General features: G+C 36.7%; 1 pseudogene; it reads left to right on the forward strand.

The window, feature by feature from the left end:
- The first annotated feature begins 7,807 nt into the window (after positions 1-7,807).
- LOC110572627 lies at positions 7,808-9,135 on the forward strand (annotated as a pseudogene).
- Positions 9,136-10,490: the final 1,355 nt, after the last annotated feature.

Consider the following 10,490-nt stretch of genomic DNA (forward strand, 5'->3'; position numbering starts at 1 on the left):
GCAGTGGGATTACATATTCAAAGTCCTGAAAGAAAAAGATTGTTAATCAAGAATTTTATATCCAGCAAAACCATCTTTCGAAAATGAAGAAGAAATTAAGACATACTCAAATAAACAAAAAAAATAAACAAAAACTAAGCAAATTTGTCTCTAGCAGACCTGCTCTACATGAAATACTGAAAGGAGTCCTTCAGGCTAACATGAAGTACCACTAGACACTAATTTGATTCCACACAAAGAAATAACACTAGTGAAGATAACTACATAGCTTAATAAAAAAGATAGTATATTTGTAATTTTTTTCTTACATGATTTAAAAAAAAAACCCAACTGTACAAAGTGATAATTATAAAATTATGTTGATGAGGTTATTATGTACAAAGATGCAATTTATATGATAATAACACAAAGATTTGAGGAAGGAAGGGAGTTACGTAAAAGGAAAAATTTGGTATCTCTTCTAATTATGGTGATATTTATCTGAACTACATTGTTACAAATTGAAAGGTTAATTGTAATCCCCACAGTAACCACTAAGATATTAACTTAAAAAGGATGTATATAACATACAATATAAATAGAAAGCAACTATTTTCCCAGATGAGAAGATAAATTTAAATTATAAATTTGCTTTTAGTGTAAAAGGCAGCATTGACTCAAAATGATTACTTATAATCACGGAGTAATTAAGGCTGGTTCAAAAATATTCTGTTCTCCTTTTGAGTAGAATTGTACTTACCTACTCCCTTTGAGTCAGAAAGCCTTGCAGCTTACTTTAGCCAATCAGTTGTAACAGAATGGTATGTTTCAGATTCAGCTATAATTTTATAAGACAGTGTGTGGTCTTCCAGACCCCTTTTTCTGACTTAGCATTAATGGAACTGTGTGTAGAGACTGAGTCTTCATCATTGTTTCTGAGTGACCATGATATTCAGAGACCTTAACTAATATATTACATATGTACTGTTAGTGAGAATAAACTTTTGTTGTGTGAAGCCACTGAGATTGGGGGGGGGGGCATAATTTGTTATTGCAACATGTCAGATAACCTAAAAGTGGAATTTATTGCAAGAACTTTCTCTAGGATTAGTCATGTCAGATAACCTAAAAGTGGAATTTATTGCAAGAACTTTCTCTAGGATTAGTCATGTCAGATAACCTAAAAGTGGAATTTATTGCAAGAACTTTCTCTAGGATTAGTGACTCTATGAATATAATTGTGTTGACAAAAGATTTAGATAATTTTGGGAAAAATAATTATTTTACATGATCTTTATTAGGTGGTCTATTTGACATCCAAATTTATTATCAAGTCTGTGTTCCCTCCAAGAATCTCTTGCTAATTGGACAGTTTTCTGTTATCTCTTGGGGAAACACATGCATTCCTACTTCCATGCCTTTGTTAGTTCTCTTCCTTCCATTTGGAATACCTCTCCTTTAGCTGTCATACTCAGGTTACTTTTTAAGATCCTCTCAAGTCTTCAATGACCAATTCAAGACTTTTTTTTTTAAGATTTTATTTATTTATTTGACAGAGATAGCAAGAGCAGGAACACAAGCAGGGGGAGTGGGAGAGGGAGAAGCAGGCTTCCCACTGAGTAGGGAGCCCAATGCAGGGCTCAATCCCAGGACCCTGGGATCATGACCTGAGCCAAATACAGATGCCTAACGACTGAGCCACCCAGGTGCCCTCAAGACATATTTCATTCAAGTCAGAATTTCCCTTGTTTTATCTCCACTTGGTTAATAAAATAATAAGGTAGCATATACTGAGTACCAACAATGTGAAAGCTCTATGTTGGTTGCTTTGCATGGGTTATGCTATTTTGTCTTTACAACAAGTTATCAAGAGGAATTTAGGTTAAGGAAGCATTATGTCCAAGCCATGTAACTCAGATGGTGCTAATCCCTATTTACAGAGCCAGGATTTTTTAAAACTGCAATTCTGTACTTTTAACTACTTCCCGTATTCTGAGCTCCAACTGTACTCACTCAGTTTACATAAGAACCTAGTAATTCTTGAGGCACCTGGGTGGCTCAGTCAGTTAAGCAGGGGACTCTTGGTTTCAGTTCAGGTCCTGATCTCACTGTAGTGGGCTCTACACTCAGCGTGGAGTCTGCTTCGGATTCTCTTTTCCTCTCCCCCTCCCCCTCCCCCTACTCATTCTCTCTCTCTCTCAAATAAATCTTTTAAAAAAAGAACCTAATCATTTTTTTTCTTCTTAATTCCATTATGTACTCTATCTTTGTCCTCTAGGTGAATTTTAAACTCTCATAATGATTTGGAATCTCATCCCCCATAGAAGTGACTATTCTTCTAAATATCTCCATTTAGATTTTAGGATTCAAGAATTTTAAATAATAATAAATAAAGAATATCTGATTCTTCAGTCATAGAATCTGATATGAAACCTTAAAGCTTAAAACACCAGTTTTAGCTGAAAAAATAATTTCAGTGACTAGAAGGAAAAAAGGGAGGTTAAGACAATTATATGAGTTACAGACCATTTATTTATGGAAACGAAACAATATATAGATACCAATGATGACTTTTTCACTTTTTGTTCCAGTTGTTCTGATGCATACATAGCTGCAAAGCTTATGGTTTATCTATGTTTCCACAGGGAAAAAATAGGCAACTAATGTATATCAAACACATCTGTGGAAGAAGGTGGCTAGATGGCTAGGATCATTGACTATTTTTAATGTTATCAAAAGTATCAGAGGGCGCCTGGGTGGCTCAGTTGGTTAAGCGACTGCTTTCGGCTCAGGTCATGATCCTGGAGTCCCTGGATCGAGTCCCGCATCGGGCTCCCTCCTCGGCGGGGAGTCTGCTTCGTCCTCTGACCCTATCCCCTCTCATGTGTTCTCTCTCTCTCATTCTCTCTCTCTCAAATAAATAAATAAAATCTTTAAAAAAAAAAAAGTATCAGAAATGCCATTTTAATACCCTAGCCTATAATAGGTGTTTTGAAATCAATCACTCTTTCTGAAGGTTATATAATTAGCAGCAGAGACAAAATTTAAACCCCACTGTGTCTGCCTCCAAAATCTGCATTTTTCCTCATACAACCCAGTTTTTAAATTGTCTGCAAGAGATAATTACAATCCCCATCAGACTGATTGTGTTTAAATATGATTTCTTCATGCTGTTGAGGCTTCTACTCTTTGCATTGGGGTATGGTAAGCAGTTAACAGTGTGGTATCTCTTGACACTACTTTGCCAAAGATAAACAATTCACCTTCACCTTTGCATGTGGCAGAAGGTCTTTTCAAAGGGATATGCACAATGCTAAGAAATTGAAGCTGAAGAGTTTTTCCTTGTGTCGAGATTCCATTGATCATTCCATTGGAGTTATCATTTCATCATTTCTCTTGCATTTGCCAGATCTCTGCTTCAGTACTAATATCTTTATACACCCATTTTTCTCTCTGTCATACTCTTCCTTTTTTCCCCTTTTTTTTGCTGAACTGTGATCAGAATCTAAGCAGTTCTATTTTTGCTTTGTTTTGATTTTCAAAATAAGCTCTAAAAACTCTCATTCCTGAATTTTGACTGTCAAAGTCAATATCAGTGTTCACCTTTTACTTTATACATATGAGACCAGAAAAGTGACTTTTTAAATTATATGTTTTCCTTCCAAACTATCTTCTCCCTAGTGTTCTAGAGTCATGGTCATATCCTCTTAGTTTCTTCTCAAAATAAAGTTTCTGCTGCTTTGAATACCACTGACACAATGTCATGATGAATGTGGAGGAGAATCCTGTTTTCCCATTTTCCAAATTGTAGCCAAGACTTCCTTTTAAAAAAATGCATCACTGATAATGATGCAAAAGGGAAAATTTCCAGCATGATAGCATTGGAGATCCCCAGCAGAGATAGCACTGGAACATGGAAAAATGGTCTCTTAACTTTTGATGGAAGACAGGTGGGAGCCAGGAAAAGAGAATGAATACTGAAATACACCCTTACCATTCTTTGGTACGGTCCATTTAGGTTAGAATCATAGTCCTTATCAGTTTTGATATCATAGATTCTTTGGCATTGATAAAGTTGTGTGGTCGTGCAATAATTTTTGAAACTTTCCAAGACTGTTGGATTTCTATAGTAGAATGAAGATTGAGACTGCTGACCAACTCTGAAAGGTGTTACAAACTATCCTAGGGCTAGGAGCACAACTCCTGCTAAGAAATATAGCCAAGCTCTAGTTTCTAGGAGCAGGTTTCAATCCATGGCTGATGCACTGCTGACAATATGATAAGGAATGTGGCCCAAATCAGAATTCTTTTTAAAGGATTGCATCACTGATGCCCAATCAGAAATTAAGTGAATACCTTTTTTGTTTGTTTTGTTTTTTGGATGTGTGCTGAAGTTGGATGCTAAATGTAAACTGTAAAATTGTGGTGATTCTCATAAGTAATATAGATATAAAATCTGAGGATTTCAAGAAAAAAAGACTTTGTGACTTGGATTGAATAACAATGACTTCGCGTGTTCTGCTTTGATCTACCATAAGTAATTGTGGGATTCTTTCCCTTTCTTCCCTCCCTCCCTCTTTTGCTCTCTACTGTCCTTCCTTTCTTCTTTCCTATCATTACACTTTTTTTCTTTTATTCAGATGAGGAAAAAAAATTAAATTTCTAACGGAGGTCTAAATCCTATCTAAATTTGGTCTGTTGGCATTTAAACTTTGAGGTGTTTTAAATGATATTCTTAAGCAGAATTACTTTAGAAAGTTAAATTTACTTCTTAAGTATTATTAATACAATGAAAAGCATTTTTATAGAGAAATCAAACTTTTGGTGCATGTCTTCAACTTATTAAGATTTCTTTTTTTAAAAATATTTACTACACTGAGTTACAGCTAAATTAAATATGGTGAATGGATCTCTCCTAAGGGGATAAACTAAATTAAACTGGGAAGAGACCAAATCTAATTGTATTGCATCTTTATGATCTAGCATTAAGAATTCTTAATCTGCCTCCATCCCTTTGCTTTGGTAATGCTCACACTTTATCAGTGAAGCTGATAGTCTGCATTTTTTCTGAAGGCAATATGAAATAAAACATTAAAAACTGAAGTACTCTTAAATATTACTCATTTTTTGTTAATGACATGCATTCATGTTTCTGGGACAAAAGTGTTATAAAATTTACTAATTATATATAATCATTTACTTCACATGATCTTCCTGATAATTGAGTCCCTTTAAATTTTATGCATTTATTTATTTAACAACATTCATTAAGCAGTACAAAAAAGAATAACATGTAGTTCTTGCTTGCAAGTTGGTCTTCAGTCTACTTGGGCAGACCTATAAATTAATGAAAGAAAATAGGTAGATGGAGTAATAGATAAACGGGTAGCTAATAGCTAGTGAAGGCTCTTTAACAAAGCTATATAGAAAGTGCTTTCAAAACACAAAAGAAAAAGTGATGATTTTTTCCCCCCAGGGGAAACCCAGGAAAATTTTATAGGGACAATGAAATTTACACTGAATTTTTTGAAATCAAGTAGGGAACGAGAAGGCCAATCTAGGCAAAATACTAGCTAACATTTACTGAGCACCCAAATTACATTTTACATATGTGGAAAAACTGAGACCCAGACAGACAAGTTACAAATCCGAGTCACACAGCTGGTGAGTGGAAGATTTGGGACTAGAATTCAGACTATGTGACTTCAGACTCTCTACTCCTAATCTAAATAACAACTCCACAAATGAATGGTAACATGAAATTTCATAGATTGTTCTGGCTCAAAAGGCCTAAGATGTTTGGGAATCTATGGTGATGAAGCTAAAAATGTTTTCTATGGTTTATTATGAAAGCCCTAATATTTTGCCTAAGAATTTAGATTTGATCTATTAAAAAGTAACCAAAATTCTTAAGCAGAGTAACCATAAGCTCTGAAGAGCTTGTTGTTTAAACAAAAACTACAAACTTAGAATTTAAAAATAAAGGAGAGAAAAGACAGTTATTTAAAAGAATAGCATAGCTGCGTTGCAGAAAGGAAGCGATAGACGTATACCCCAGTAACAAGCTGGAATCAGCACACCACAGCCTCCTCAACTGTTACTGTTGTTAACTCAGTGTCTCTGAGGAGGAAGGAGGGCCTGGTCCTTCTTAGTCTGCCATCTTGCTGACATCCAGCAACTAACTCTAAACCAGAGTTAATCAGTTTGTACTGTAATATTCACTTAAAAGCTTCAATTCAGGATTACCTAAAGTCTATATCTAAAAATACATTAAAGACTTTTCTTGCCTTTTGGATATAATTCACCCTTCAGCACAGATGACAAGGCTCTTCATGATCTGGCCTCTGCATGGAATTCCAGCTTCATTTCTTCCCTGAACTTAAACTCAACGGTATAGTAAAGATTGAATTTTTAGTCAACAAACTCGCTGGAGTTTTGCACATAACTTCATTTTCCTAGGATGTTTTGTTTCTTCTGCCATGTTTTATTCTGCTTGGGCTGCTATAATAAAAATAGCTATAATAAAAATAGCATAGCTTAAACAATAGAAATTTTTCTCACAGTTCTAGAGACTGGGAAATCCAAGATCAAGGTGCCAGCCAATCAGTTCCTGGTGGGAGGCACTGTCTTTGGGTTGCAGACAGCCAGCTTCTCCCTGCGTCTGCATATGGCCTTTCTTCATTGAGTTCACATGGAGAAAGAGAGAGAAATCTCTTTCTCTTCTTATAAGGCCACTAATCTCATCATGAGACCCCTACCCCAGGACCTAATCTAACCCTAAGTACCTACCAAAGGTCACACCTTCAAATACCATCACACTGGGGGTTAGGGCTTCAATATATGAACAGCAGGAGATACAAACGTTCTGTCTATCACACCTCAATGCCAATTCTACCTTCCCTTTACTAGCTAACCTCTCCTCAATTATTTTTCCCATATTTCCTTGACACTAACCCCTAATCTTTCCTTCTGTAATTCTAATTCAACTTAATTTCCATCTTTAATTCTATTGTCTGTTTCTTAATCTATCTTTTTTATTTCATTTGTGTGTTTCTTCACACTACAGTCAATGACTTATTCAGATTTCTATACCAGTTTATTAGTCTTCTCTTTAAGTGTGTTCCATATGCTGTATAACTTCTCTGATCCTCTGTTATAGATAATAATTCTTTATAGTAAACTTTCAAATTACTGTATTGTTTTCCATTCCTAATTGGACTCAGATTGATTCACCATGTAATACCTTCTCATAAGACATTTTTTTTGTCCTCTCAATTTACTTATCCCTTTGTATTATAGGTTCATTCAAGGCCTGTCTTCCTCATATTTCTCCAGCTACTTCATAGTATGTGCCTAATAAATACATACTGAACAAAAGAAAAACTGAAAAATCATTGCCCAACATTTGCCTATATTATGAACAATTGAAAATCTTATCTCCCTAAAATATCTATTAAGTTAATATATATACACATGTATGTGTGTGTGTGTATTCATTTTCCTGTTCAAATATAAGTGGATGTTTTCCTCATTTTTTTAAAGTTTAATCCAAATTAACCAAATGGTATAAAGGATTAAACATAATAGTAGAAAGGCTGAATATGAGGTTATAGAAACTTATTACTTATGTCTGTCAATGGAGTTAGCCTTATTAATTTATCCAAGCCAGGACCTTACAAAAACATCCAAAAGGATAAAAAGCTAAAATTCAATGTACTTATATAGCCTATTGCTTTCCACTGAAACAAACTAAATATTGAGATTGTTCATAAAAAAAAACAAAAAAAGGCTCTACAACTGGGGACGCTCGCAGCTCTCGGCGCTGGGCCCAGCTTCCTTCAAAATGCCTACTGTTCACGAAATTCTCTACAAGCTCAGCTTGGAGGGTGATCACTCCACGCCCCCAAGTGCACACGGGTCGGTCAAAGCATACACCAATTTTGATGCTGAGCGTGATGCTCTGAATATTGAAACGGCCATCAAGACCAAAGGTGTGGATGAGGTCACCATTGTCAACATTTTGACCAACCGCAGCAATGAACAGAGATAGGATATTGCCTTCGCCTACCAGAGAAGGACCAAAAAGGAACTTGCATCAGCACTCAAGTCAGCCTTGTCCGGCCACCTGGAGACCGTGATTTTGGGCCTTTTGAAAACACCTGCTCAGTATGATACTTCTGAGCTGAAAGCCTCCATGAAGGGGCTGGGGACTGACGAGGACTCCCTCATTGAGATCATCTGCTCAAGGACCAACCAAGAGCTTCAGGAAATTAACAGAGTCTACAAAGAAATGTACAAGACTGATCTGGAGAAGGACATCGTTTCTGACACATCTGGTGACTTCCGCAAGCTGATGGTTGCCCTTGCAAAGGGTAGAAGAGCAGAGGATGGCTCTGTCATTGATTATGAACTGATTGACCAAGATGCCCGGGATCCCTATGATGCTGGAGTGAAGAGGAAAGGAACTGATGTGCCCAAGTGGATCAGCATCATGACTGAGCGGAGTGTGTGTCACCTCCAGAAAGTATTTGAAAGGTACAAGAGCTACAGCCCTTATGACATGCTGGAGAGCATCAAGAAGGAGGTCAAAGGAGACCTCCTGAACCTGGTCCAGTGCATTCAGAACAAGCCCCTGTATTTTGCTGACCGGCTGTACGACTCCATGAAGGGCAAGGGGACTCGTGATAAAGTCCTGATTAGAATCATGGTCTCTTGCAGTGAAGTGGACATGTTGAAAATTAGGTCTGAATTCAAGAGGAAGTACAGCAAGTCTCTGTACTACTACATCCAGCAAGACACGAAGGGTGACTACCAGAAAGCGCTGCTGTACCTGTGTGGTGGGGATGACTGAGGCCCACGACGGATGAGCACCCAGCAGTGGTGCTCCTTTGTTTCCAGCTAACAGTTCTAGAAAATAGCTTGTGACTAACAGACCCCTTGTGCCTGTCCCCGTGAGGATAGCGTTAGCATCACCCTCCCCATCCTTATGTCAGTTGCCTAAGCATTGCCTGCCTCTCATGTCTATCTAGTCTCTCCTTTTAGCCAAAGAAATGAACATTCCAAGGAGTTGAAAGTGAAATCTATGATGTGAAACACTTTGCCTCTTGTGTACTGTGTCATAAACAGATTAATAAACTGAATTTTTACTTTATAAACAAAAAACAAAACAAAACAAAACAAAAAAACAAAAAAAAACTTTGTAAAAAAATGCAGCATAATATCATAGTTATGAAATACCTAACTTTATCTAAATAACGTCTGATTCAGCTGTCTGGCAAAGGAAAATGGTGACAGTAACACAGGGGAGGAAAACAATTAATAACATTATCTGAAGAAGGATAATATTTAGAAAAGCAATCACTGTATTTTTCCTTAGCTTCATATGCCCGTTTTCTCTTCCTCTCATAATTTAGACGAGTAGGAAATTCACCATATTTGTCTTGAGAGGAGGATAATAGAGCAGAACACAAAGAAAAATACAATACTTTTTTTTTTAACTTCTGTTTTAGGCATAAAATAATAGATTTAGAAGAATGGGCGATTATTCAGAATCAGTATTCTTTGTTAATACTACTTCAAACCTGCAAAACTAGATGGAACTTTCCTGTACTGGCAAAGGCAGAACGATATATAGGGAAAGAGGGAACCTTAGTATCTAGAGGGTCTCTAATCAGAGTCTATGCCATGTTCTTTCCCTACCAAATACCAATGAGTAGGAGTGCCAGAAAACTCATAATCCAAGCTGAGATAATCAGAATAGATATGACAGAAAATTTATAATATAAGATGAGCTAATTAGTCAATCTTAGGTCCAACTCAAGAGCATGGACTTCAAAAATGCTTTAAAAGTTACTGAATTGATTAAGATATGCTCAGTTAAACTTTCACTGGACTAGATGGCTCAAGAAAACAAGATTAAAGGTGTGAATCTGCCACTGAAGCCTGAAATGATCAAGTATCTTGTAACTAAGTCTAGAGAAAGAGGCATATATCAAAATGAAGGGTGGGTTTCACCATTGTCATACAAAATTTACTGGGATTAAATAGATAAAAAGCTAAATTGTTTTTTGAAAACTTGTAATATCCAAAGAGCTCAATGGGGGATTAAACATGATTGTGACTCTTCAAGACAAAATAAGTTTTACCCAGTTTCTCATTTCTGTATGCGAGAAGCAGCTCTCTCCATATGTGTCTATTCCAACAAAGATACTATAAAGAAAAGATCATGGGGATGCCTGGGTGGCTTAGTCGGTTAATTGTCTGCCTTGGCTCAGGTCATGATCCCAGGGTCCTGGGATTGAGTCCCACGTCGGGTTCCTCGCTCAGGGGGGAGACTGCTTCTCCCTCTGCCTGCCACTCCCCCTGCTTGTGCTCTCTCTCTCTGACAAATAAATAAAATCTTAAAAAAAGAAAAAAAGGATCATGTGAGAGGTGGAGTCAGGAACATAGAGATTGAGGGACTGAAGAACAACTAGGGGTGGGGACCATTACTGGAGCTTCTCTAGGAACAA

This window comes from Neomonachus schauinslandi, chromosome 13, assembly GCF_002201575.2.
Source record: "Neomonachus schauinslandi chromosome 13, ASM220157v2, whole genome shotgun sequence".
NCBI lineage: Eukaryota > Metazoa > Chordata > Mammalia > Carnivora > Phocidae > Neomonachus > Neomonachus schauinslandi.